We start from the raw sequence: 25,392 nt of genomic DNA on the forward strand, positions 1-25,392 counted from the left end.
GAGAGACTTTGAGTTTATATGTTTTTTGACCTAACTTATGAAGATAAGGAAGTAGAAAGGGATTAAGGACATAATCAAGAATAAATCATAACAAGGAGTTAAGTCATAACCAGGAATAAAGAATGTTCACTTGTCTCAGCCATTTCCTGTGTTATCTCATGCCAGACCCAAACCTGACAGGAAACAACTGTAGGGATGTACAGATTTAGCCGAGGTGAGGGAACCCTACCCATACGGTATAGTTGGCAGGGTCAAACACAGCCATCTGGAAAACCCCTAATAAAAAGATGCCACTTGGCTTCAGAGTAAATGCCAAACACCTGTGTGTGTTATTAATCATGAAGTCATTGAAAATTAGAGTTCAGTAACTTGGATACTAATAACAAGTACATTTAAGATCACCCCCTATACCTCCCTAGGATGGCCCTCCTTAGGACAGATCTGTTTCCTGTGCTCTCAGCCTCTCACTCTGTGTCCTTCACTGTCCCTCTCTGGTGTCTGGTGACTTCTTGTTGCAAGTTGGGACTCTGGAGCTCTCTAACCAAGTTTGCCCACTAGACAACGTCCAATGTTCCTAAATTTTTCCATTGCTCTCCATCCATCGCATAAGCACTCTCACTTTCTCAGATACTGAACTCATGTACCTGTTTGAGAATACAACGTGATTGAATTTACTTATGCTGGAGGGTATATGCCTTAACGTGCTGACTCTTCCATCTTTCAAATGGATGGGTTTAACGATAGAATGTTTGGGGAATAAGGTCGACTGCCTAGCACTTCTAATATTATCTTGTTCTTTTCTTCATTGCCTGTATCACAGTTTGTAATTATATAATTGTATAATTAACTGATTACTTTCTTCCTTTCAATTAGATGAAGAGCTCTAAGAGAGTAAGGCCCATGTGTATTTGCGCTGGAGTCCCTGGGTGATGCAAACAGTTAATGGGATCAGCTGCTAACTAAAAGCTTGGAGGTTCAAGTTTACCCAGAAGAACCTAGAAGAAAGGCCTGGATATCCATCTACTTCTGAAAAGTAGCCTGTGGAGCACTGTTCTATTCTGACACACAAGAGGTCACCAACAGTCAGATTCAACTGACAGCAACTGGTTTCGGTATTTGCATTTCTCAACCTAAACTGACACAAAGGAGGAGACCAATAAACACTTGTGTGAATGAATAAATGAACAAGTACATTGAAACTTTGAGTACAGGCAAGACATACTTTTTTAAGTGAGCGCCAAAGGGGAAAAGCTAATTGAAAAAAAAAAAGTGAATGGGGGAAACAGTCCCAAGAAAATTGAAAGGTTCTTGTAGGGAGCTAAAAAATTATTGATGTATTGGTTGAAATGTAGCACTATGTACAAATTTCTTTAAAGAAAAAGAAGAAGAGACTTCCTTGGGGCTGACAGGCAGGTTTCAAGGAAGCAAGTCCCTAATAGTTACTACCCTTTGCTGGCAGGGCATCTCTCTCCTCAGATAAGAAATGAATCAATACTGTTCTTTCCCACCTCCTTCCCCTCTGCTCTGCTGAGACAAACCATTAGGAGACAAAACAGCCAGACTGAGCCCTGTGCTTTGCAGGTCACCCACTGGCATTCATACCTCTCATCCCTCTCATTCTCACCTCCCTGCCCGTGGAGACCGTCTCTCTCTAATCACCTCACGTGCTTTCTTCTCTGACTTCCTTGGTGACGAGACTCAGGTGTAGGATGCTGTATGTAAAATTCACTAGTTTCACACAAGGCTCAGCCTGGGCTCCAGAGGTGTCTTCGCCTTGCCTGGGTTTCTATGAAAATGAGATGAGATAGGTAAAAACACCTGGTGCATAGTAGGCACTCAAAACCTGCAAGTATTTTCCCTCCTTCCTCCTTAGTTAATGAAAGCACTTCTGAGCCACAGTGGTCCAGCAAGTACCTATCTGTATCTTCTTGCCTAGAAGGGAGATTAAAATGCTTGTAATTCATTAAATTGAAAGACAGGGAACTAGAGATGTACGTATGCATATACGTGACAGGGACCTAAGAAACTCCAGTAGCAATAGCCTGTAGTTCCCTAGAATGGAGGACTTCTTGAAGATAATTATTTATTTCTAAAGTATCACCCCGGTGCCTTTTTAGAGTATATTCATATTGTTGCTATGGAAATGCCCTCTGAAAGAATATGTGCAAATGTAGAATGTATTGCTAGCTGCGTGAATAGGGAGTGTGTGCAAGTGGCAGTTATGTCGATGCTTTGGTGCTGAAGAAAAAATTAGAATGTGGTTGAGGGACGTGGAGTGGGGGCTGTTCAGTGGGCACCACCACAGATATTTCATGCTTGATAGACTCTCCAGACCTATGATGATATTTTATGCATAGGACTTCAGTCGTGGGTAAGAACCAACTCTTCTTTTCTCTGCACTTCTATCACTTCTATCACAGTTTCAACTGAGTAGCTGTACCTTCCCCCCAAAGAAACCAGTTGTCTCTTATTATTTCACAAGGAGGGAATAAAGTTGTGTTAAGTGAACAGAGTTGAGAGAATAAAGTTGTGGATACTGGGTGGTCAGCTAGGCTCACTCACTAGTTGAGTGACTAGCTCTTACATGTCAGCCTTTCAAATTATCTCTTTCAAATTTGTACTCCATGAAAAAATAAATTACTGCCTGTCATGAACTCATTGAGGGTGTTTCTTTCATCCTTTCTAGCTGTGAGCAATAGAAACTGACCCCGGTTGACTAAAATAAAAAAGGGACATGTTGAAAGGATACCAAAGCCATTACAGAGTCCTTGGGGAAAGATGGAGAACCAGGTTTAGAAAATGAGCAGACTCAAAGTGGGGAGGTGCAGCCAGACCACAGCAAGATCAATGCCATAGAAGTTGTCCAATATGGACACTGCTGCTCCTACTGGTGGACATCAGACCCCACTGGTAGCACCATGGCCACTGCTGCTACTAGAGATGGGATGTTTATGCTGTCTTTCCTGCTACTACCAGATTGGATAATCCATGGTCTCTTCTTTGTGCCACTAGCTTCTGATTCTAAGTCCCAGATAAGTGCATTCGATGGGCCAAGCCTAGTCTGGGTGCTTAGGCCCTAGTTGCAAGTGAAGCTAGAAGAGTGAATGTCAGCTCTTTTCAGCTTCTGTAGGAGGAGGTGAGTTCAAATCCCACCAGGATTCATGCTGTGTGGAATTTCACAAACATAGGAAGGAAGTTCAGATGCTTGTTGTTGTTAGGCGCACTCAAGTCAATTCTAACTCAAAGCTACCCTACCTACAACAGAACGAAACTTTGCCAGGTTCTGTGCCATCCTCATAATCTTTGTTATGCTTGAGCCCATTGTTGCAGCCACTATGTCAATCCATCTAATTGAGGGTCTTCCTCTTTTTCACTGACCCTCTACTTTACCAAGCATGATGTCCTTCTCCAGGGACTGATTCATCCTGATAACATTTCCAAAGTATGTGAGATGAAATCTCACCATCCTTGCTTCTAAGGAGCGTTCTGGCTGTACTTCCCCCAACACAGATTTGTTTGTTCTTTTGGCAGTCAGTGATATATTCAGTGTTCTTCACCAACATCAGAATTCAAAGGCGTCAATTCTTTTTTGGTCTTCCTTATTTACTGTTGAGCTTTTGCGTGCATATAAGGCCATTGAAAACATCATGGCTTGGGTCAGGCACACTTTAGTCCTTAAAGTGACATCTTTGCTTTTTAACATTTTAAAAACATCTTTTGCAGCAGATTTGCCCAATGCAATTCATCATTTGATTTCTTGACTGCTCCTTCCATGGGCGTTGATTGTGGATCCAAGATAAAATGAAATCCTTAACAACTTCTATCTGTTCTCTGTTATCATGATGTTGCTCACTGGCCCAGTTGTGAGGATTCTTGTTTTCTTTATGTTGAGGTATAATCCATATCAAAGGCTGTCGTCTTTTGATGTTTATCAGTAAATGCTTCAAATCCTCTTCACTTTCGGTAAACAAGGCTGTGTCATCTGCGTAATGTAGGTGTTGATCTGCATAATGTTAACGAGTCTTCCTCCAGTCCTGGTGCCCAGTTCTTCTTCATATAATCCCACTTCTTGGATTATTTGCCCAGCATACAGATTCAATTAATATGGTGAAAGGATATACCCCTGACATATACCTTACCTGACTTTAAACCATGCAGTATCTCCTTGTTCTGTTCGAATGACTGCCTCTTGGTCTATGTACAGGTTCCTCATGAGCACAATTTAGTGTTCTGCAATTCTCCTTCTTCAAATGTTATCCATAATTTGTTAAGATCCACACAGCCAAATGCCTTTTGCATAGTCAATAAAACACGGGTAAACATATTTCTGGTTTTCCCTGCTTTCAGCCAAGATCCATCTGACTTCAACAATGATATCCCTCGTTCCACATCTTCTTCTGAATCCAGCTTGAATTTCTGGCAGTTCCCTGTCAATGTACTGCTGTAACCACTTTTGAATGATCTTCAGCTAAATTTTACTTGCTTGTAATATTAATGATACTGTTCAATAATTCCCAAATTTCCTTTGGATCATCTTTCTTTGGAATGGGCATAAATATGGATCTCTTCCAGTCAGTTGGCCAGGTAGCTGTCTTTCATATTTCTTGGCATAGGTGAGCCAAAAAATGTCTACTACATGGAGAGTTGGTGACTAAATCTGAGAATGTAAAAGTCCTCTATATATAGTCTTTAGACATAAGAGCCTTCAAAGTCTATTGAAATCAAGGTCAAATGTTCCTAAATGAAGCCTTAAACCAGCGCTTCCTCAGATTTTTAAAAAGAGGAAATAATTTACATTTGTTCAGTGGTTTGGGTCCAATGCTAAAAGAGGAAACGGAAAGGAGGAAGAAAAGATGTTACTAAAATTCAGGGGCAGGGGAAGTTCACAGTCCTGGCTGGAGGAGGAGACATATTTGCAAATTTTGCATCATCATCTACCAGAAATCCCAACTAACCCCAGAGAAGGGGATGGAATAAAAGGATGGAAAGATCTTGAACCAGGAGACACAGAATTCCACCCCTTGAGTTGAGCCGAGGATGCTATTCCTAGAGCGACCTGCAGTAGAAGGGAGAAATGCCACCGTGAACTTTGGGCCACAAGGGACAGGTGTCCACAAGAAACCTGGAACATGTGGGTAGCATATGCAGCAGATTTTGCAGCCTTGAGGAAAAGGGACAAATAGGTGATTTGAGGCCAAAAAAAAAAAAAAAACAGAAAGATCATCCAATTGTGGAACAAGCCAACTGTCCAGAATTTAAAAAGCTAAAGCAAGAAATTGCGTTTTGAACCAAACACCATGTAAACAGTGAAAGAGCCAGAACCTTTGTGAAGAGAGCACCAAGCTAAACCTCTTCCTGTGCCAAAGCATACATCTCAGAACCACTTCTCTGCCACCAGCTTCCACATGCTGGTGAGAAAAAAACCAGATTACACACTAAGCTCTAAACGCCATGCTTCCTCACTGGGTTCCTTGGTACTCAGTGTCCTGTTTGGGCTCAGAGATTTCCTGTTTGAAAACCAAACCTGTTGGCCACCTTGTAGTCTGCATTTCTTAATTTCTTTTTAACCAGACATTATCAATAAATTCAGTGCACCGGTCTGTATTTGTACTTGTTGAGATTTCTCTTCCATGTTAACCCCCACAAAAAAATCCACTGCCGTTGAGTCAATTCCAACTCATAGCCACCCTATAAGACAGAATAGAACTGCCCCATAAGGTTTCCAAGGAACAGCTGGTAGATTTGCACTGCTGACCTTTTGGTTAGCAGCCCAACACTTAGCCACTGCGCCACAAGTGCTTCTCCATGTTAACAGTAATGGTTAAAGTTAGGAAGCTGTTCCTATTGGACATTTTTACATCAGAAGTACAGAAATATTTCTCGAAGCATGGTATTTCAGCACAGTTAGCAGCAGCATTTGGAAAAGTATCCAAGAAGTCATTTCATTTCCATGGCAGCCAGGACCCAGACGCACCAGCTTTATAGATTAAAATCAATGCTTGAATTGCATTCAGAAAGCCTGAATTGCCTGTCAGCCTTCAGGACCAGCGGCGAAATGTGATAAATGAGGTGAAGAGTCTCATCCAGGCGAGGGAGTGCGTGGCACATTAGCGAGCACTTCTGTTTCTTTATCAAAGCAAATACCAAGTGGAATGAATTACTGGCATGTCAAGAATTTGAGATGTTGGGGTTATAATTTGCTAATTACTGGGAAAGATGAACACAAAGTCAATGTGTGAGAGATTGTGGTGGGGGGGGGTTAGGGTAGAGACGAAGAAAGTGAATTGTGCAGAATGGTCTTGTTTTCTTAGCCTGATAAAAAGAGAGATGGATTTTAGAGGTAGAGAAACCTGGTTCTTCTCCCAGCTTGGTCATTATCAGTCTACATCGTAAATCGCAATGAGAAATAAGTCTATAAGCACCTAAGGAGCCCTGGTGGTGCAACGGTTAAGAGCTTGGCTGCTAAGCTAAAAGCTGGTGGTTCCAACTCACCCAGCCGATCTGCAGAAGGAAAGACCTGGCGATCTACTTCTGTAAAGATTACAGCCGAGAAAACCCTATGGGGCAGTTCTACTCTGTCACATGGGGTCACTATGAGTCAGAATCAACTCGATGGCACCCAACAACACAGCATAAACACCTAGGCTAGTGCCTGCCACATAGTAGGCAGTCAACACAAATTAGATCTCCCCCTTCTCCCCAGATCTCACCCAGTTCCTTCTTATTCAGTGCAGAAATCTCAGCACTAAGACAAAACTGACTTTGTTTAATGACTCGATGTTAGGGCACAGGCTTCATTATCTCTCTTGGCAGGTCATCAACATTTGAAGACTAAACTAAAGTAAGGATAGAACTTTGAGAAATTCACAAAGACTGGGTTTGCTATAAAATTGTATGAATGATATATGTTTTGATCGCTATCGACTGCCTGTTTCTCTGCTTTCTGTGCAGATCCTTCCAACTGCTAAACATCAGCCCATAGGTTCACTCTCCTGAATTTTTGCCTTGCTCATCTGTTGCACTAATACATTCTCTGAGCCCAGTGGGAGCTGGGCAGGATAGTCCACCAAACAGCTGCTCCTATCAGGACTGCAGCTTCCAGCAGCCAAGATAGGGACTCTCTGCATTCTCCTTTCTGCCACTAGGAATAGGAAATATGCTATCTGAGGAAGTACCACTGAGTAATTGACCAAGAACTTGAATGGGAGCCAAGAGACTCAGATGCTTGCTCTGTTTCATCTGCCATCCAGTTGTGGAGAATAGGGAGTCAGACCAGAACATCATTTCCCAAACTATTTTTGCTGCTGCTGCTTTTGCTGTTGTTGTTGGGTGCCACTGAGTTGACGTTGACTCATAGTGACCCCATGTGACAGAGTAGAGCTGCCACATAGGCTTTTCTAGGATGTAATCTTTATGAGAGCAGACCATCAGGCCTTTTCTCCTGCAGGGTTGCTGGTGAGTTTGAACTGTCAACCTTTTGGTTAGTAGCTGAGCACTTAACCATTATGCCACCAGGGTTCCATAAACTATTTTACTAGTTCTTTAAGATGATGAGGCAGAAATAGCTTATTATACTCCACATCCACTCTGCCCTTCTTGATAATATACCCTTGGTTTTTAGCTGTGCGTACGGTTGCTCGGAATAAAGACCACATTTTCCAATTTTCCTTTACCTTTGGCTTGTGATGAAGTTCTGGCCGATGATACATAAGCCTAAGTAGTATGCACAAATTCTACGAATTATCATCAAAAAGGAGGGTGTGTATATCCTTTTCCTGTCCTTCCTACTTCCTGCTAGTTTTTATGTGTTTGTGATAGCTGAAGTTGGAGCAGCCATCTTGGACCTTGATGTGGAAGCCATGAGATAGTGGAACAAAATGATGGAAGGATCCTGGGTCTCTGATACTGTCAGGAGCCATGGAATGAAGTCCAAGCTCTTTAGTCTCTTACTTAAAGGAGTAAATCTAGACTTCTTTTATGCAGGGACAAAGTCACTGTTATTTTGAGTTTTTTTTGTTACTGGAAGTTGAGCCTAATTCTAATAGAAATGTTAATAGGTGACACCAACACATTCTCTGAGCTCTGAATACTACAAGGATTCTTTGATCAAATAAACTCTGGAAACTGTATATTATAAGCCAAAATCAACCCAAACCAGTTGCCATGGAGTCAATTCTGACTCATGGCGACCCCGTGTGTGTCAGAGTAGAACTGTGCTCCATGGGGTTTTCAATGGCTACGATCTTTTGGAAGCAGATCACCAGGACCCTCTTAAAGATTTGCAATGTGCCCTAGCACATTACAGGCTCTATGAAATCCTCTATAAAGAAACATAACATCTCTTATGAACCTCTCTCATGAGGCTAGTGTTCCATAGACCCTTGCAGCTCAGAGTGTGGTCCATGGACCAGCAGCATCAGCATCACCTGAGGGCTTGCTAAAAATGCGGACTCTCAGATGACTCTGGACCCACTGAGTCAAATCTTTATTTTAACAAGATTCCCAGGTGATTTTTCTGTATATTACAGTTTGAAAAATACTCCTGTAGATGACAGTGTGAAAAATGCTGTCCTGTGGTCCTAGAGCCTGGAAAAAAAAAAAAGGTAGCACTATACTGTCAGTGGGTATGTCTGGAGCCCCAAAAGCAAAGGAGGAGTATGCATGGGCAAGTCCCACAGCCAATAAGTAGACACGAGCTCTTCAGGCCTGAGGATGCTGCTATTAACTCCATGAATCCAGACAGTTTCATCTCTAAGCTTTGAGTCATTTTCAGAGCCAAGCCTTCTTGGTTGACATTGACTGAACCAAGAATATGGCCTGGTATCCTCTTCTGCTCCCAGCTTCCCCTGCTTATGTCATGATTGCTCGGCTGGATCTTGGTGTTCCACCAGAGCGACCCCTGCAGATGCAGACCTCTGTGATCTACCACTGTTTTTGTTGGCAAGTTATACCAGGGTCCAGAGAAGTTGAAAGGGGAGACCGCCAGGAGACCCAGGGCTGCCTGCCAGGAGCTGTAGGAACAGCAGGGTGGGCAAAGCTTCTATCAGTCATTCTCAGTCATGTGCAAACTCCCACGTGGACATCTAGCCTAGCCAATAAAAAACGTCAGTTGAATTAAGTTATATTGTTTGTTAAGCAGTTACCGATTGGATCAATTCCATTTGCTTTTTGCTTTATGATTTATCCAGTGGTATATGTTAGAAGCCATGCTAGGTAGTGTGGTAAAGATCTTGCTCTCTGGAGCCAGACAGCCTGGGTTTGAATCCAGGCTCACGACTTGCTAGCTGCATTACTTTAGTTAGTTTGCTTAATCTTAACCTCTCTGAGCCTCAGTTTCCTCATCTGTAAAAGGAGAATAAAAATGGCATCTACTTCTTAGGATTGTGAGGATTGCATACGGAATACATGTAAAGCACCGAAGCTTATTCCTGAAAGATAGGAAGCACTATTTAGGCATTAGTTATTATTGCTATTATATTATAATTTGAAGGATGAAAATCTAAATCATGTGGATAAAAATCTAAAAATGAGGGAAAAAAAGTCTAAATATTGCATGTGTTGGCATACAGTTTCTCAGCCTTGTCTCTCCTATGGAGTATCAAGTAAGCAAATGACTGTTAGTTTCATGAAAGCAGAACACACAGTTGGAGCAAGCCCACATTGAATAAGGGTCTACTGCATGTCGAGGTCCATGCTAGATACTGTAGGGAATGCAGGCATGTAACAGATGTTGTTGAGGTTAGGTGTTGTCGAGTCAGTTCCAACTCATAGCAGCCCTATGTGCAACAGAACGAAACACTGCCTGGTCTGTGCCATCTTCACAATCGTTGTTATGCTTGAGCCCATCGTTGCAGTCACTGTGTCAGTTCATCTTGTTGAATGTCTTCCTCTCTTTTGCTGACTCTGTACTTTACCAAGCATGGTGTCCTTGTACAAGTACTGGCCCCTCCTGACAACACATGCAAATTATGTGACACAGATTTTTTCATTCTTTTAGCAGTCTATGGTATATCAATAGTCTTCGCCAATGCCACAACTCAAAGGCATCAGTTCCTCTTTGGTCCTCCTTACTCATCATCCAGCTTTCGCATGCATATGAGGCAATTGAAAAGACCATAGCTCGGGTCAGGTCCACCTTAGTCTTCAAGGTGACATCTTTGCATTTCAACACATTAAAGAGGTCTTTTGCAGCGAATTTGCCCAATGCAATGCATCGTTTGATTTCTTGACTGCTATTTCCATGGGTGTTGATTGTGGATCCAAGTAAAATGAAATCCTTGACAACTTCAATCTTTTCTCCATTCGTCATGGTGTTGTTTATTGGTCCAGTTGTGAGGATTTTTGTTTTCTTCATGTTGAGGTGTAATCCATACTGAAGGCTGTAGTCTTTGATCTTCATCAGTAAGAGCTTCACGTCTTCTTCACTTTCAGCAAGTGAGAATGGGAATTCCAGAACATTTAATTGTGCTCATGAGGAACCTGTACACAGATCAAAAAGCAGTTGTTCAAACAACAAAGGGATACTGTGGGGTTTAAAGTTAGGAAAAGTGTGCGTCAGGGTTGTATCCTTTCACCATGCCTATTCAATCTGTATGCTGAACAAATAATATGAGAAGCTGGACTCTATGGAGAAGAATGGGGCATCATGATATGCAGATATCTCCAGTAAAAGACGACTATTGGAAGTGCTGTAATAGGTTCTGTGATGGTAGAAATGCCCATAAAAACAATAATAGATACCTGTCCCGGGAATTGTATACGTACTTTAACAGGCGTTATTTTCCTTGAAATTTAAAACAAGCCTATAAAAGTAGCATAAATCATTATTATTTCACAAATCAGTAGCTGGAGCTTCAAAGATGTTAAGAAAATTGCTGAATTGTCATTCCTGCTAAGTGAAAGAACTGCAATTCTAACTCAGGTCTAGGTGACGTCAAGGTCCTTGTTTTTTCTATCACACAAGACCGTCTGCAACAATGAAAAAATGCTGTAGGAAGAAGGTGACATTTAAACTGGGTCTTTCAAGATGAGTAGTTTTGGGGCAGAGCTGAGGACTGGAAGAAAGGGGAGTTGTGAGCTACGGAGCAGTTCTGGCCAAAGTAGATGTGGACACAGCTGGTAGGGGACAAAACCGGGACTGGTAGAGGTAAAAAAATTGTGGGACGAAAATGTAAAAGTTGATAGAGATGGAGGACGATCTTGAGTAAGAGACTGATGAGCTTGGACTCCATTTCATAGACCAGGATTGACAACTCAAATGTCTGAAGGGACCTCAGAGAAGAGGAAGAATGTCTGTGGGAGATGGGGCTCCACAGGCAGGTGTGACATGAGGGAGAGCGTAGAAGGTGCATTGTAATGAGCACACACCAAACCAGCTGCTGTCAGTCGATTCTGACTCATGGCAACCCTGTGTGTGTCAGAGTAGAACTGTACTCCACAGGGTTTTCAATGATTGATTTTTCGGAAGTAGGTTGCCAGGGCTTCTGAGGTGTATCTTGGTGGATTTGAACCTCCAGCCTTTCAATTAGCATCTGAGCTCTTAAACCATTTGCACCACCCAGGGACTCCAGTGAGCACACAGATCCCATTTAAAGCATTTAAAAATCTAAAAACAAATCAAAACAAAAAAATAGCCCACTGTACTTACAAAGCCAGGTAAGTCTGCAGTGAATATGGCCCTTCAGTGGCCAGTTTGTAAATTCTGCTAGGCAACATATCCCACAGAAAAAGAGGCGCAAAGCTGGAGGCAAGGAGAACAGTCAGGAGACTGTGCTTGGTGAATGATGAGGGATAGAACTAAGACATTGGCACAGGACAGAATCTGACACATAGTTGTTGTTACCGTTGTTGGATACCATTGAGTCGATTCCACCTCATAGCAACCGTATGTGACAGAGTAGAACTGCCGCATAGGGGTTTCATAGCTATCATCTTTATGGAAGTGGATTGCCAGGTCTTTCCCCTGCAGAGCCTCAGAGTGGATTCGAACTGCCAACCTTTCGGTTAGCAGCCAAGCGCTTAACCGTCATGCCACCAGGACTCCTTGATGTGTAGTTAAGTAATTTAAAATATGCTTCTATAAATTACTGAACAGCTGGATTTTAAATCACTGCCTTAATTATCACCTGCAGCGGGGGAAAGAGACACATTAACTAAGCATTATCCACAGGCCCTCTTTTGAAGCTTCTAACATTCAAATGAATGGAATGACTTTCTGTAATTCTTGTGATTTAACTGTGTGCCACAGATGCGGGGGGAGGGTGAAGAAGAGATGGTTAAACAGAAACAGTTCTATTTTTGGCATGCTTTAATAGCAACCTCATCTTAGAGATATTTTTCTTGCAAAGCCTTTCTTGTTCAGTGTCATTGAAAGTGTTTTAAATTTCAAAGCGGGACTGGGGCACGGGATGCTGGTCAATGAAATTTCAGCACGTTTTTCTATGAACGTGGCTCATTATTTATATTTACCAGTGACAGAGAGGAGTTCTTAAGCCCAGGCACTGTGATCATTCGTGCCTGGTTCATAAAGGAAGAAACAAATGCCTTAGGGAATTGATCCTGATGTTGGAGGGAGGGCAGAGGACCTGTTTTAAGTGTTCGGGATATTTTCTTGCCCCCAAGGCCCTCCTTGTGAGTCAAAGACAGAAATTTGAGGCAGGGAAGGCAGGAAGGCATAGTCATCTGCACTAAAAACCAAGTTTGGGCTGAAACTACTGGATAATGGTGTTTACGTATTCCTTGCTGGCGGCTTTCTGCAATGCTTTCGGTTATGTATGCGCGGGATGCAGCAGGCAAGGCCAGCGTTTTTGTTCCTCTGAATTCCTGGCGTTGGACACTGCCAGGATTTAGGGTGGGGTCAGCCCGGGGCCATTTTAGCCCCAATAAAGGTCTGTTTTATTAAAGGCCTGCTTGTCCCTTGCCTGTTTACTGCTGCCTAATACAACACTCTCTTTATCTCTTTTTGGCTCGGCCCCAAAGAAAAGCGGAGAAACTTGCTGCTGCTTTGATTCTAGTTTCTATCTCCTGTCTCATCTTACAGGGTTCAGGGGTTTGAGATGGGGAAGTGGTAGAGCACAACATTTAGGATTCAATTTCACATTATTCCCATCTCTAGTTATTAAAAAACAACAGAGATGATGGTGGTGCTTCTGACCTTCCCTCGGGGAGCTGTTTTTTCCACACCGTTTTGATGAGGAGCTATGCTGTGTCATTCCCACACTCCCCCCTCCCTTCCTTCCCTCACAGGATCTGTGAGAGAGCCGACAGACAGAAGCAGCAGAAACTGTGAACACGGAGCAGTGTTTCCCCGAGAAAACTAGCTGATGACTTGGGAACATGAGCCTATGGTTTTATCTGAAGTCTTACCACGTCCCCACCAATTATCTGGTCCCAATAGTCACTATGCTCATTGGCTGGGTCAACTGTAAGGAGGGCTGGCTTCCTGGGTCCACGACCAGTGCAGTTGCACAGGACCCATACCTAGAGGGACTTTGGGTTTGGTTTTGGGGTCCCTGGGTGGTGCAAATGGTTAATATGCTCGACTGCTAACAGAAAGGCCGAAACTTTGCGTCTACCCAGAAGCACCCTGGAAAAAAATCCTGGGGATCTACTTCTGAAAGGGCACAGTGATTGAAAACCCTACAGAGCACAGTTCTACTCTAACACTCATAGACAGAGTCACCATAAGTCAGAGTTGACTGGACGGCAAATGGTTTGTGCTTGGTTTAATGTTCTGTTGTCACTGTCTTGGAATTCTTAATAATTTGTGAACAAAGAGCCTCACATTCTCATTTTGCCCTCACAAATTATGTTGCCAGTCCTGGCTGTGAAACCCATTCAAAGTAAAACATCCATTGTAGAGGGAGTTAATCTTAAAGGCTCTCCCAGTGCTATTCCCAAACTTTTTCAGGGAATTAAAGAATGTACATGAGGCAGTGATGAGTATGAATGCTTGTTAAATCCTGGGATCTGCCCACAGTGCAGGAGCTGGGCTTGTGGATTGCACGGGCCAGGCAAAGTATTGTGGTAGCCTTGATCATGCCCATCCAGCAGTGCTAGAGTCTTCAGAGAAGAAGTGATTGGCAAGGGCAGATGCAGCTGTGAGGTCAAGAAGAGGGAGTATAAAAGGCTTTTGAATATACCCTTCAAGTGGTAATTGGAGGCCCAGGGAAGCTGTAGAGGAGAAGGTAAAAGCTGGCTGGAATTAAGACGAGAATTCCAAGTGTGGAATTAGAGACAGCAACAAAGAGAGCATGTTGGTGGAATTTAGAGTGGATGAGCACTGGTTGTTTTTGTTGTTAGGTGCTGTCGGTCTCTTCCAGCTCATAGTGACCCTGTGCACAACAGAACGAAACGCTGCCTGGTCCTGAGCCATCCTTACAATCGTTGTTATGCTTGAGCTCGTTGTTGCAGCCACTGTGTCAATCCACCTCGTTCAGGGGCTTCCTCTTTTCCGCTCACGCTGTACTCTGCCAAACATGATGTCCTTCTCCAGGGACTCATCCCTCCTGACAACATGTCCAAAGTATGTAAGATGCACTCTCACCACCCTTGCCTCTAAGGAGCATTCTGGCCACACTTGTTCCAAGACAGATGTGTTCGTTCTTTTTGGCAGTCCATGGTATATTCAATATTCTTCGCAAACATCACAATTCAAAGGCGTCAACTCTTCTTCAGTCTTCCTTAGTCATTGTCCAGCTTTCACGTGCATATGATGTAATTGAAAATACCATGGCTTGGGTCAGGCGCATCTTAGTCTTCATGGTGCTCGTTGGTCCAGTTGTGAGGATTTTTGTTTTCTTTATGTTGAGGTGTACTCCATACTGAAGGCTGTGGTCTTTCATCTTCATTAGTAAGTGCTTCAAGTCCTCTTCATTTTCAGCAAGAAAGGTTGTGTCATCTGCATAACGCAGGTTGTTAACGAGTCTTCCTCCAATCCTGTTGCCCTGTTCTTCTTCATATAGTCCAGCTTCTCAGATTATTTGCTCTGCATACAGACTGAATAGGTATGGTGAAAGAATACAACCCTGATGCACAATTTTCCTGACTTGAGACCAATAGGTATCCCCTTGTTCTGTCTGAACAACTCTCTCTTGATCTATGTAAAGGTTCCTCAAGAGCACAATTAAGTGTTCTGGAATTCCCATTCTTCCAATGTTATCCATAATTTGTTATGATCCACACAGTCGAATGCCTTTGCACAGTCAATACAACACAGGTCAACATCCTTCTGGTATTCTCTGCTTTCAGCCAGGATCCATCTGACATCAGCAATGATATCCCTGGTTCCGCATCCTCTTCTGAAACCGGCCTGAATTTCTGGAAGTTCCCTGTCAATATGCTGCTGTAGCCGTTTTTGAATGATCTTCAGCAAAATTTTGCTTGCATGTGATATTAATGATATTATTCTATTATTTCCACATTTGGTGGGATCACCTGTCTTGGGAATCGGCATAAATATGGATCTCTTAAAGTCAGTTGGCCAGGAATCTGTCTTCCATATTTCTTGGCATAGATGAGTGAGCACCTCCAGTGCTGCCTCTGTTTGTTGAAACATCTCAATTGATATTCCACCAATTCCTGGAGCCTTGTTTTTCGCCAATGCCTTCAGAGCAGCTTGGGCTTCTTCCTTCAGTACCATCGGTTCCTGATCATATGCCACCTCTTGAAATGGTTGAACATCGACTAATTCTTTTTGGTATAATGACTCTGCGTATTCCTTCCATCTTCTTTTGATGCTTCCTGCATCGTTTAATATTTTCCCCATGGAATCCTTCACTATTGCAACTCGAGGCTTGAATTTTTTCTTCAGTTCTTTTGGCTTGAGAAACACCGAGTATGTTCTTCCCTTTCAGTTTTCCATCTCTTGCTCTTTGCACATGTCCTTACAATACTTTGTCTTCTCAAGACGCCCTTTGAAATCTTCTGTTCAGTTCTTTCACTTCATAAATTCTTCCTTTTGCTTTAGCTGCTTGATGCTCAAGAGCAAGTTTCAGAGTCTCCTCTGACATCCATCTTGGTCTTTTCTTTCTCTCCTGTCTTTTCAGTGACCTCTTGCTTTCTTCATGGATGATGTCCTTGATGTCATTCCACAACTCGTCTGGTCTTCAGTCACTAGTGTTCAATGCGTCAAATCTATTCTTCAGATGGTCTCTAAAATTCAGGTGGGATATACTCAAGGTCATATTTTGGCTCTCGTGGACTTGCTCTCATTTTCTTCAGTTTCAGCTTGAATTTGCATATGAGCAATTGATGGTCTGTTCCACAGTCGGCCCCTGGCCTTGTTCTGACTGATGATATTGAGCTTTTCCATCGTCTTTTTCCACAGATGTAGTCAATTTGATTTCTGTGTGTTCCCTCTGGCGAAGTCCATGTGTATAGTCACTGTTTATGTTGGTGAAAGAAAGTATTTGCAATGAAGAAGTCATTGGTCTTGCAAAATTCTATCATTCGATCTCCGGCATTGTTTCTATCACCAAGGCCATATTTTCCAGCTACTGGCCCTGCTTCTTTGTTTCCAACTTTTGCATTCCAATCACCAGTAATTATCAATGCATCTTGATTGCATGTTCGATCAATTTCAGACTGCAGCAGCTGATAAAAATCTTCTATTTCTTCATCTTTGGCCTTAGTGGTTGGTGCATAAATTTGAATAATAGTTGTATTAACTAGCCTTCCTTGCAGGCGTATGGATATTGTCCTATCACTGACAGCGTTGTACTTCAGGATAGATCTTGAAACATTCTTTTTGACGATGAATGTGACACCGTTCCTCTTCGAGTTGTCATTCCCTTCACAGTACACTATATGATTGTCCAATTTAAAAATAGCCAATGCCAGTTCATTTCAGTTCACTAATGCCTAGCATATCGATGTTTATGTGTTCCATTTCATTTTTGATGGTTTCCAGTTTTCCTAGATTCATGCTTCATACATTCCAGGTTCCGGTTATTAATGGATGTTTGCAGCTGTTTCTTCTCATTTTGAGTTGCACCACATCAGCAAATGAAGGTCCCAAAAGCTTGACTCCATCCATGTAATTAAGGTCAACTCTACTTTGAGGAGGCAGCTCTTCCCCAGTCATCTTTTGAGTGCCTTCCAACTTGGGGGTTCATCTTCCAGCACTATATCAGACAATGTTCTGCTGCTATTCATAAGGTTTTCACTGGCTAATGCTTTTCAGAAGTCGACTGCCGGGTCCTTCTTCCTAGTCTGTCTTAGTCTGGAAGCTCAGCTGAAACCTGTCCTCCATGGGTAACCCTGCTGGTATCTGAATACCGGTGGCATAGCTTCCAGCATCACAGCAACACACAGGCCCCCACAGTATGGCAAACTGACAGACACATGGGGGATGAGCATTGGAGAGGGGTGAAAAGCGGCAGATAGGGTGGTCTACACCTGTCTGAAGGCCACTGGAAGGCAGTGAGGCTGAGGGAGGGATTGATGAAAGAGGAGGGAAGGTAAATATTTGGCCTGGAAAACTGGGGCTGCAAAGGGGAAGTGTCCTCGTGGTTCAGCAGAGAAATGAATATCAGAGAGGATCCAGCACGTATCTGATGGTCTCCACATCCTCACCACCTCCACTGCCCCAATTGTAAGATCCTGAGCAGTAAGGAGTGAAGTAGAAGGAAGGTGTTAAGCAATGTTTCAGAAAATGTGGTTTGGGAATATTTGCATCAGAATCACTTTATGGTACTGTCTTAGTCATCTAGTGCCGCTATAGCAGAAATATCACAAGTGGATGGCTTTAACAAAGAGAAATTGATTTTCTCACAGTCTAGTAGGCTAGAAGTCCAAATTCAGGGCATTGGCTCCAGGGAAAGGCTTTCTGTCTCTGTCGGCTTGGAGGTTCGGGCTCTTCTCGTCACCTTCTCCTGGACAAGGAGCTTCTCTGCACAGGGACCCCAGTCCAAATGACTCTCTCTGCTCCCGGCACTCTCTCTTGGTGATATGAGCGCCCCCTAAACCCCCACTAGCTTCCCTTTCCTTTCATCTCTTGAGAGATAAATGGTGGTGTGGGCACACCCCAGGGAAACTCCCTTTACATTGCATCAGGGATGTGGCCTGGTAAGGGTGTTACAATTCCAACCTAATCCTCTTTAAGATAAAATTATAATCACAAAATGGAGGACAACTACAGAATACTGGGAATCATGGCCTAACCAAGTAGATATACACAGTTTTGGGGGGACATAATTCAATCCACGACAGGTAGTTATGAAAAATGCATTCTCCTGTAATGGTGGACACATGACGTTATGCATTTTTATCAAAACCCGTAGAACTCTACAACACAAATTGTGAACCCTAATGTAAGCTGTGGACTTCAGTTAACGATAATGTATTAGCATTGGTTCATCAGTTATAAAAAAATGTACCACAGGGATTCAAGATGTTACCAATAGGAGAAACTGTGCAGAGGGGAGGGGAAGTATAGAACTCTCTATACTTTCTGCACAATTTTCCCATAAGTCTAAAACTGCTTTAAAAGGTAAAGTCTATAAAAAACAAAAATATGCATTTTCCTAGATTCCACCCCTGGACCTTCACCATCAGAATACCTCAAGGCCCACCTCAAGGGTGGGCAGACAGGAATCAGTATTTTAAACTGGAGTTCCCAGGTAATCCTGATGCTGTCAAACATTTGAAACCCAGGAGGATACAGGAGACCAGGCAGATTCTGGAGGCTGTATGACAGAAATCTGGCAGATTCTGGACTATATGGTACAGTTGCATGGAGGTTGGGTCCAGAAGGGAGGTTTGGGCACACAGGTAGCCCAGGCCTTCTACTGTGGATGTTGACTATAGATGGCTAAAACTCATGTCTGTCACAAAACCAGGTTCCTGCCAGGAAAGTTCTGAACTTCTTGCCTTGCTGGGGGTTATTTTCTGCTATAATCACTGAGGAGAATAAAGACTTTCCCGTGAAGACTATGCTCCCGAAAGCTGTAGTCTGGTCTATCTTGCTTTTGCTTAGAGGCTGTCAGTCTAATGAAGGTTCAAATAACTCCAATCCCATGAAGGTGGGCCTAGTATACAAGTGAAGAACAAGTGAGGTGGGCTTATAGAACATACACAGAACTTGACTGAGCTTTCAACTCAAGTGCCATCATCTGGTCACTTCTTTTCCCAGCTCTAAGCTTAGCTGGCCTCACTTAGACGTTCTTGAAACTTCCAGACCTCAGCTTGGGAAAATTCATTGTTGTCCTGGGTCCAGTCTTTCAGTTCGAGTAAACTTGATCTTCCTTAGCTCAAAGATTCTGCCAGGGTGCATAAGCTGACAAGACTTAAGTTTGGTTCTTACATTCAACCACTTACTCAGTGTCTTAGTTTCCTAGTGCTGCCATAACAGACATACCACAAGTGTGTTGCTTTAAAGAACAGAAATTTATTTTTTCACAGTTCTAGAAGCCATGTTTGGCCATGTTGGTTCTTTCTGTGTCTGCTGATGATCCTTGTCATTCCTTGCTTGTAGACAATCCTCACATGGCATCTGTCTTCCCCCTGAGTGTGTCTCTGTGTCTGTTCTGCTCTTTATATAACTCAGAAGGGATTAGGTTTAGGACCCACCCTACTCTGGTATCCACCACCCATCTGTCAGTTCGTCATTTGTAGTGGCTTGTGTGTTGCTATGACGCTGGAAACCATGCCACTGGTATTTCAAATACCAGCAAGTTCACCCAAGTGGACAGGTTTCAGAGTCCTTGTAGCACAGTTGTTAAGCACTTGGCTGCTAACCAAAAGGTCGGCAGTTCAACTCCACCAGTTGGTCCTTGGAAACCCAGTGGGGCAGTTCTACTCTGTCCTATAGGGTCTATGAGTTGGAATCCATGTAATGGAAATGGATTTTTTGTTTTGAACATGTTTCAGTGGCGTTCCCAGACTTAGACAGCCTAGGAGGAAAGGGCTGATGATTTACTTCTGAAATTAGCCAATGAAAACATTATGGATCACAACAGAATAGTGTCAAATCTAGCTCTGGAAGATGAGCTCCCTAGGGTGGAAGGTATTACACAATAGCCACAACAATGGGCCCAAACATACATTGATCATGGAGATGGCATAGGACTGGGCAACATTCCATTCTGTTATACATGAAGTCTTATCATTCTCCTATTAACATAGGAATAGGAAACTAATCCTTCTATAGTTAATTTAAATTTTGTTTTCCTACTGTATTGATTTCCCAGGGCTTCCGTAATGCATTAGCGTATTACCACAAACTTGGTGACTTGAAACAATAAGAATTTTTTTTAATTGAAATTTAGATGAAGGTTTACAGAACAAACTAGCTTCTCATTAAACAGTTAGTACATATATTGTTTCATGACATTGGTTAACAACCTCACAACATGTTAATACTCTCCCTTGCCTACCTTGGGTTCCCTATTACCAGCTTTCCTATCCCCTCCTGCCTTCTAGTCTTTGCCCCTCTAGTCTTGTTTCGTTTTATGGCCCTGTCCAATCTTTGGCTGAACGGCGAACCTCAGGAGTGACTTCGTTACTGAGCTAAAAGTGTGTCCAGGGGCCATACTCTCAGGATTTCTTCAGTCTCTGTCAGGCCAGTAAGTCTGTTCTTTTTTTGTGAGTTAGAATTTTGTTCTACATTTTTCTTCAGTTCTGTCTAGGACCCTCTAATGTGATCCCTGTCAGAGCAGTCAGTGGTGGTAGCCCGGCATCATCTAGGTATACTTAACTCAGTCTGGAGGAGGCTGTGGTAGTTGTGGTCCATTAGTCCTATGGACTAATCTTTCTCTTGTATCTTTAGTTTTCTTTATTCTCCCTTGCTCCCGAAGGGTTGAGACAAGTGGAGTATCTTAGATGGCTGCTCATGGGCTTTTAAGACCCCAGACCCTACTCAGCAAGGTAGAATGTAGAATATTTTCTTTATAAGTTCTGTTATGCCAATAGAGCTAGACATTCCCCAAGACCATGGTCCCCACAGCCATCAGTCCAGCAATTCAGTCCCCGAGGGAGTTTGGATGTGTCTGTGGAGCTTCCATGACTTGCCTTGTACAAGTTGTGCTAGCTTCCCCAGTATTGTGTCCTGTCTTACCCTTCACCAAATTTACCACTTGTCTATTGTCTATTTAGTGTTTTTCCATCCTCACCCCTCTTCTCCCTTGTAACCATCAAAGATTGTTTCTTTTTGTGTGTAAACCTTTTCATTAGTTTTTACAGTAGTAATATTTGTCCTTTTGTGATTGACTTTTTTCACTCAACATAATGTCCTCCAGATTCATCCATGCTATGAGATGCTTCCCGGATTCATCATTGTTCTTTATTTTTGCGTAATACTCCATTGTATGTATGTACCATAGTTTGTTTATCCATTCATCTGTTGATAGGCATCTAGGTTGTTTTCATCTTTTTGCTATTGTGAACAATGCTGCAATGAACATCGGTGTGCATATGTCTATTCCTGTGATGACCCTTATTTCTCTAGGATATATTCCTATGAATGGGATCGCTGGATCATATGGTATTTCTATTTCTAGTTTTCTAAGGAAGTGCCATATCGTTTCCCAAAATGGTTGTATCATTTTGCATTCCCGCTAGCAGTGCATAAGAGTTCCCATCTCCTCACAGCCTCTCCAACATTTGTTATTTTCTGTTTTTTTGATTTGTGCCAGTAATGTGGGGGGAGGGGGGGAGGGGTTGGGGGGTGGGGAGATGGTATCTCATTGTGGTTTTGATTTGCATTTCTCTAATTGGTAGTGATCATGAGCACTTCTTCATGTGTCTGTTAGCCACTTGACTGTCTTCTTTGGTGAACTGCCTGTTCATTTCCTTTCCCCATTTTTTAAATGGATTATTTGTCTTTTTGTTGTAGAGGTGTTGGATTTTCCTATAGATTTTAGAGATTAGACCTTTGTGGAATTTGTAATAACTAAAAATTTTTTTCCCAGTCTGTAGGTTCTCTGTTTACTCTTTTGGTGAAGTCGTTTGATGAGCGTAAGTGTTTAATTTTTAAAAGATACCAGAAACCTGGCTTATCTTCTGGAGTTTGTGTGTGGATAGTTACGTTTTATATTCTGTTAATGCTGTTTATTAGGGCCTGTAGCATTGATCCTAAATTTTCTTCTATGATGTTTATTGTTATTGGCTTTATATTTAGGTCTTTGACCCATTTTGAATTAGTTTCTGTATATGGTGTGAGATATAGGTCCTGTTTCATTTTTTTACAGACAGACATCCAGTTTTCCCAGCACCATTTGTTAAGAAGACTGTCTTTTCCCCATTTGATGGACTTTGGGCCCTTGTCAAATATCGGGTGACTGTAGCTAGATGGATTTACATCTGGGTTCTCAATTCTGTTTGAAACAATAAGAATTTATTCTCTCATGGTTTTGGAGGTCTTGAGACTGAAATCAAGTTGTCGACAGGGCTAAGCTTCCTCCAGAGGCTCTTGGGGAAAAGGCTTCCTTACCTCTTCCCACTTCTGCTAGCACGAGGTGTTCCTTGGCTTATGGCTGCATCTATCTCATCTCTGCCTCTGTCTTCATGTGGCTTTTTCCTCTTCTCTGTGTCTCTGCTCCGATTGTTTCTTGTAGGACACTTGTCATTGGATTTAGTGCTTACTCAGATAATCCAGGATGATCTTATCTCGAGATCTTTAATTTAATTACAGCTGCAAAGACCTTTTTTCCAAATAAGGTCACATTCACAGATTGGGGGGTTAGAACGTAGAAATATCTTTTGGGAGAGGGGCCCCTATTAAACCCCACTACACCTACTTCTAGTCAGACTGATTTCTTCAACTCTATTTTGCATTGGTGAAGATCTGAGATGGGGAAATGGCATGTCTGCACACAGGTTTCCATTATTTTCTTTGCATTATTTGCTCTGGGTTTTATTAAAAATATCTCATGCACAAGGCATATTGCATTATTTAGAAATCAGGAGAGGGCAATGTACACAGTTGAGACAAAGCAGGTTTTCTCCAGCATTGGAGTAGCGTGGCAGAAGTTTGCAAAGGTTGGCATCAGAGAGGTCTGGCTCCCCGTGTGCATACACCCACACATGCCCATCTCCACAGCCCTCCTACTCGGCTCCTTCACTCCCCTTGTTCTTTGCATTAGCAATTGTTAAATAAAAAGGAGCCAAAGGCTAGAGTCCCTGAACTTGAGAAAAAGTCATCAAATTTTGTCCACGTGTATTTTGAAAACATTTACTGTTTATAGCATTTCCATTTTAAATGCAGATTTCTTTATTTTTATAGTAGGTGTGAATTATCTTTCTAAAAAATAAAGCCTCGGATTTGTAGCAAATGTTTTACAATAGCAATTGTCTTGGTTGTCTAGTGCTGCCATAACAGAAATACCACAAGTGGATGGCTTTAACAAAGAGAAATTTATTTTCTCAGAGTCTAGAAGGTTACAAGTCCAAATTCAGGGCGTTGGCTCCAGGGGAAGGCTTTCTGTCTCTGTCGGCTCTGGAGGAAGGTCCTGTCCTCAATCTTCCACTGGTCAAGGAGCTTCTCAGGCGCAGAGATCCCGTTTCCAAAGGACATACTCTGCTCCTGGTGTTGCTTTCTTGGTGGTATGAGGTCCCCAACTCTCTGCTTGCTTCCCTTTTATCTCTTGAGAGATAAAAGGTGGTGCAGACCACATCCCAGGGAAACTCCCTTTACCTTGGATCAGGTAGATGAGCTGAGTCAGGGTGGTGTTACAGTCTCACCCTAATCCTCTCAACATAAAATTACAATCACAAAATGGAGGACGACCACACAATACTGGGAATCATGGCCTAACCAAGTTAACACATATTATTGGGGGACAAAATTCAATGCATGACAGTAATATATAAGGATGAGAAAAGATGTTTACTATTCAGCATAGATCCTAGATCTCTCCTATCAGGAAACCCATCGGAAACATGTATTCTTTGTGTTCACTCTCAAACCACTGCCCAATTTCCCAACTTTTCACAGCCAGACTCTTACAATTATCTAGACATATTGCAGAGGTGTCTTCATCCACACTCTTTCCTTAAGTGTCTGAAGTGGTCTTCTGTTCTCACACTTTTATTGAAATTGCTCTTTAAAGGATATCTGCCATCTCTCAGTCACTGGATCTAATGGCTTCTCAGCCTCAGTTTGCTTTCCCTCTTCGAAGCATGTGATGCTATTAACCTCACCCTTTCTACCCTCTGCTTCCTGACAATTCGAGTAAACTGACTCACCTACCTGTCTGGCTATGACCTTAATTCTGGGTCTCCTTAGCTAAGCTATGATGCCCAGTTGTTTGGTAAAATACTAGCCTAGATGTTGCTATGAAGGTGTCTACACATGACTAGCATTTAAATCAGTTGGCCTTAAGTGAAGCAGATTATCCCCCATAATGTGGGTGGGTCTTACCCAATCAGCTGAAGGCCTTCAGAGCAAAAACTGAGGTTTCCAGAGGAAGGAGCATCCTGTTTCAAGATTGTAAATAGACAAGAATGCTAGAATTGCCAGCCTGTCACGTGACCTACGGACCTACAAATTTTGGATTTGCCAGTCCCCACAATCTGGAGAGCCAATTCCTCAAAATAAATTCTCCCTCTCTTTTGACTCATTGTTGTTCTTGTGTGCTGTGGAGTCGATTCTGACTCATAGCAGTAGAACTGCCCCATAGGGTTTCCAAGGAGCAGCTGGCTGATTCAAACAGTGGACTTTTTTGTTTGAAGCCTGAGCTCTTAAGCACTTTACCACCAGGGCTCCTTTTGACTCATAGCAAACCTGTATGTTGTGTATTCTGTGTTGTGTGTGTGTGTGTGTGTGTAAAATATATATTACGGCACCTAACAAACAATAACATATGTAAATAATATATAAAATTATATGCATAGACACACACATATAAATACATATATAAATATATATATAAATATATATATAAATATATATATATATATAAAATGTTGACGTTAGATGCTATCAAGTTGGCTCCGACTCATAGCTACCCTGTGTACAACAGAGCCAAACACTGCCCGGTCCTGCTCTATATCCATAATCATTGCTGTCTTTGAGCCCATTGTTGCAGCCACTGTTTCAATCCATCTCATTGAAGTCTTCCTCTTTTTTGTTGACACTCTGCTTTACCAAGCCTGGTTTCCTTCCTCAGGGATTGGTCCCTCCTCGTAACTTGTCCAAAATATGTAAGACAAAGTTTCTCTCTCCATTAAGGCTATTGGTTTCCTACAGTATGTTGCATAGAATGTTCACCCTTCCAGTTGCTCAACCCAAAAAGCTAATTGTAGTCAAGTAATGTTTGAGAACTAAGGTTCTCAAACTAAGCCATGGTGTTTTCAATCACCTCATATGCATGCAAAAGCTGGACAATAAATAAGGAAGACCAAAGAAAAATTGCTGCCTTTGAATTTTATGGTGTTGGCGGAGAATATTGAATA

The sequence above is a fragment of the Loxodonta africana genome, chromosome 16 (assembly GCF_030014295.1).
Source record: "Loxodonta africana isolate mLoxAfr1 chromosome 16, mLoxAfr1.hap2, whole genome shotgun sequence".
NCBI classification, from domain to species: domain Eukaryota; kingdom Metazoa; phylum Chordata; class Mammalia; order Proboscidea; family Elephantidae; genus Loxodonta; species Loxodonta africana.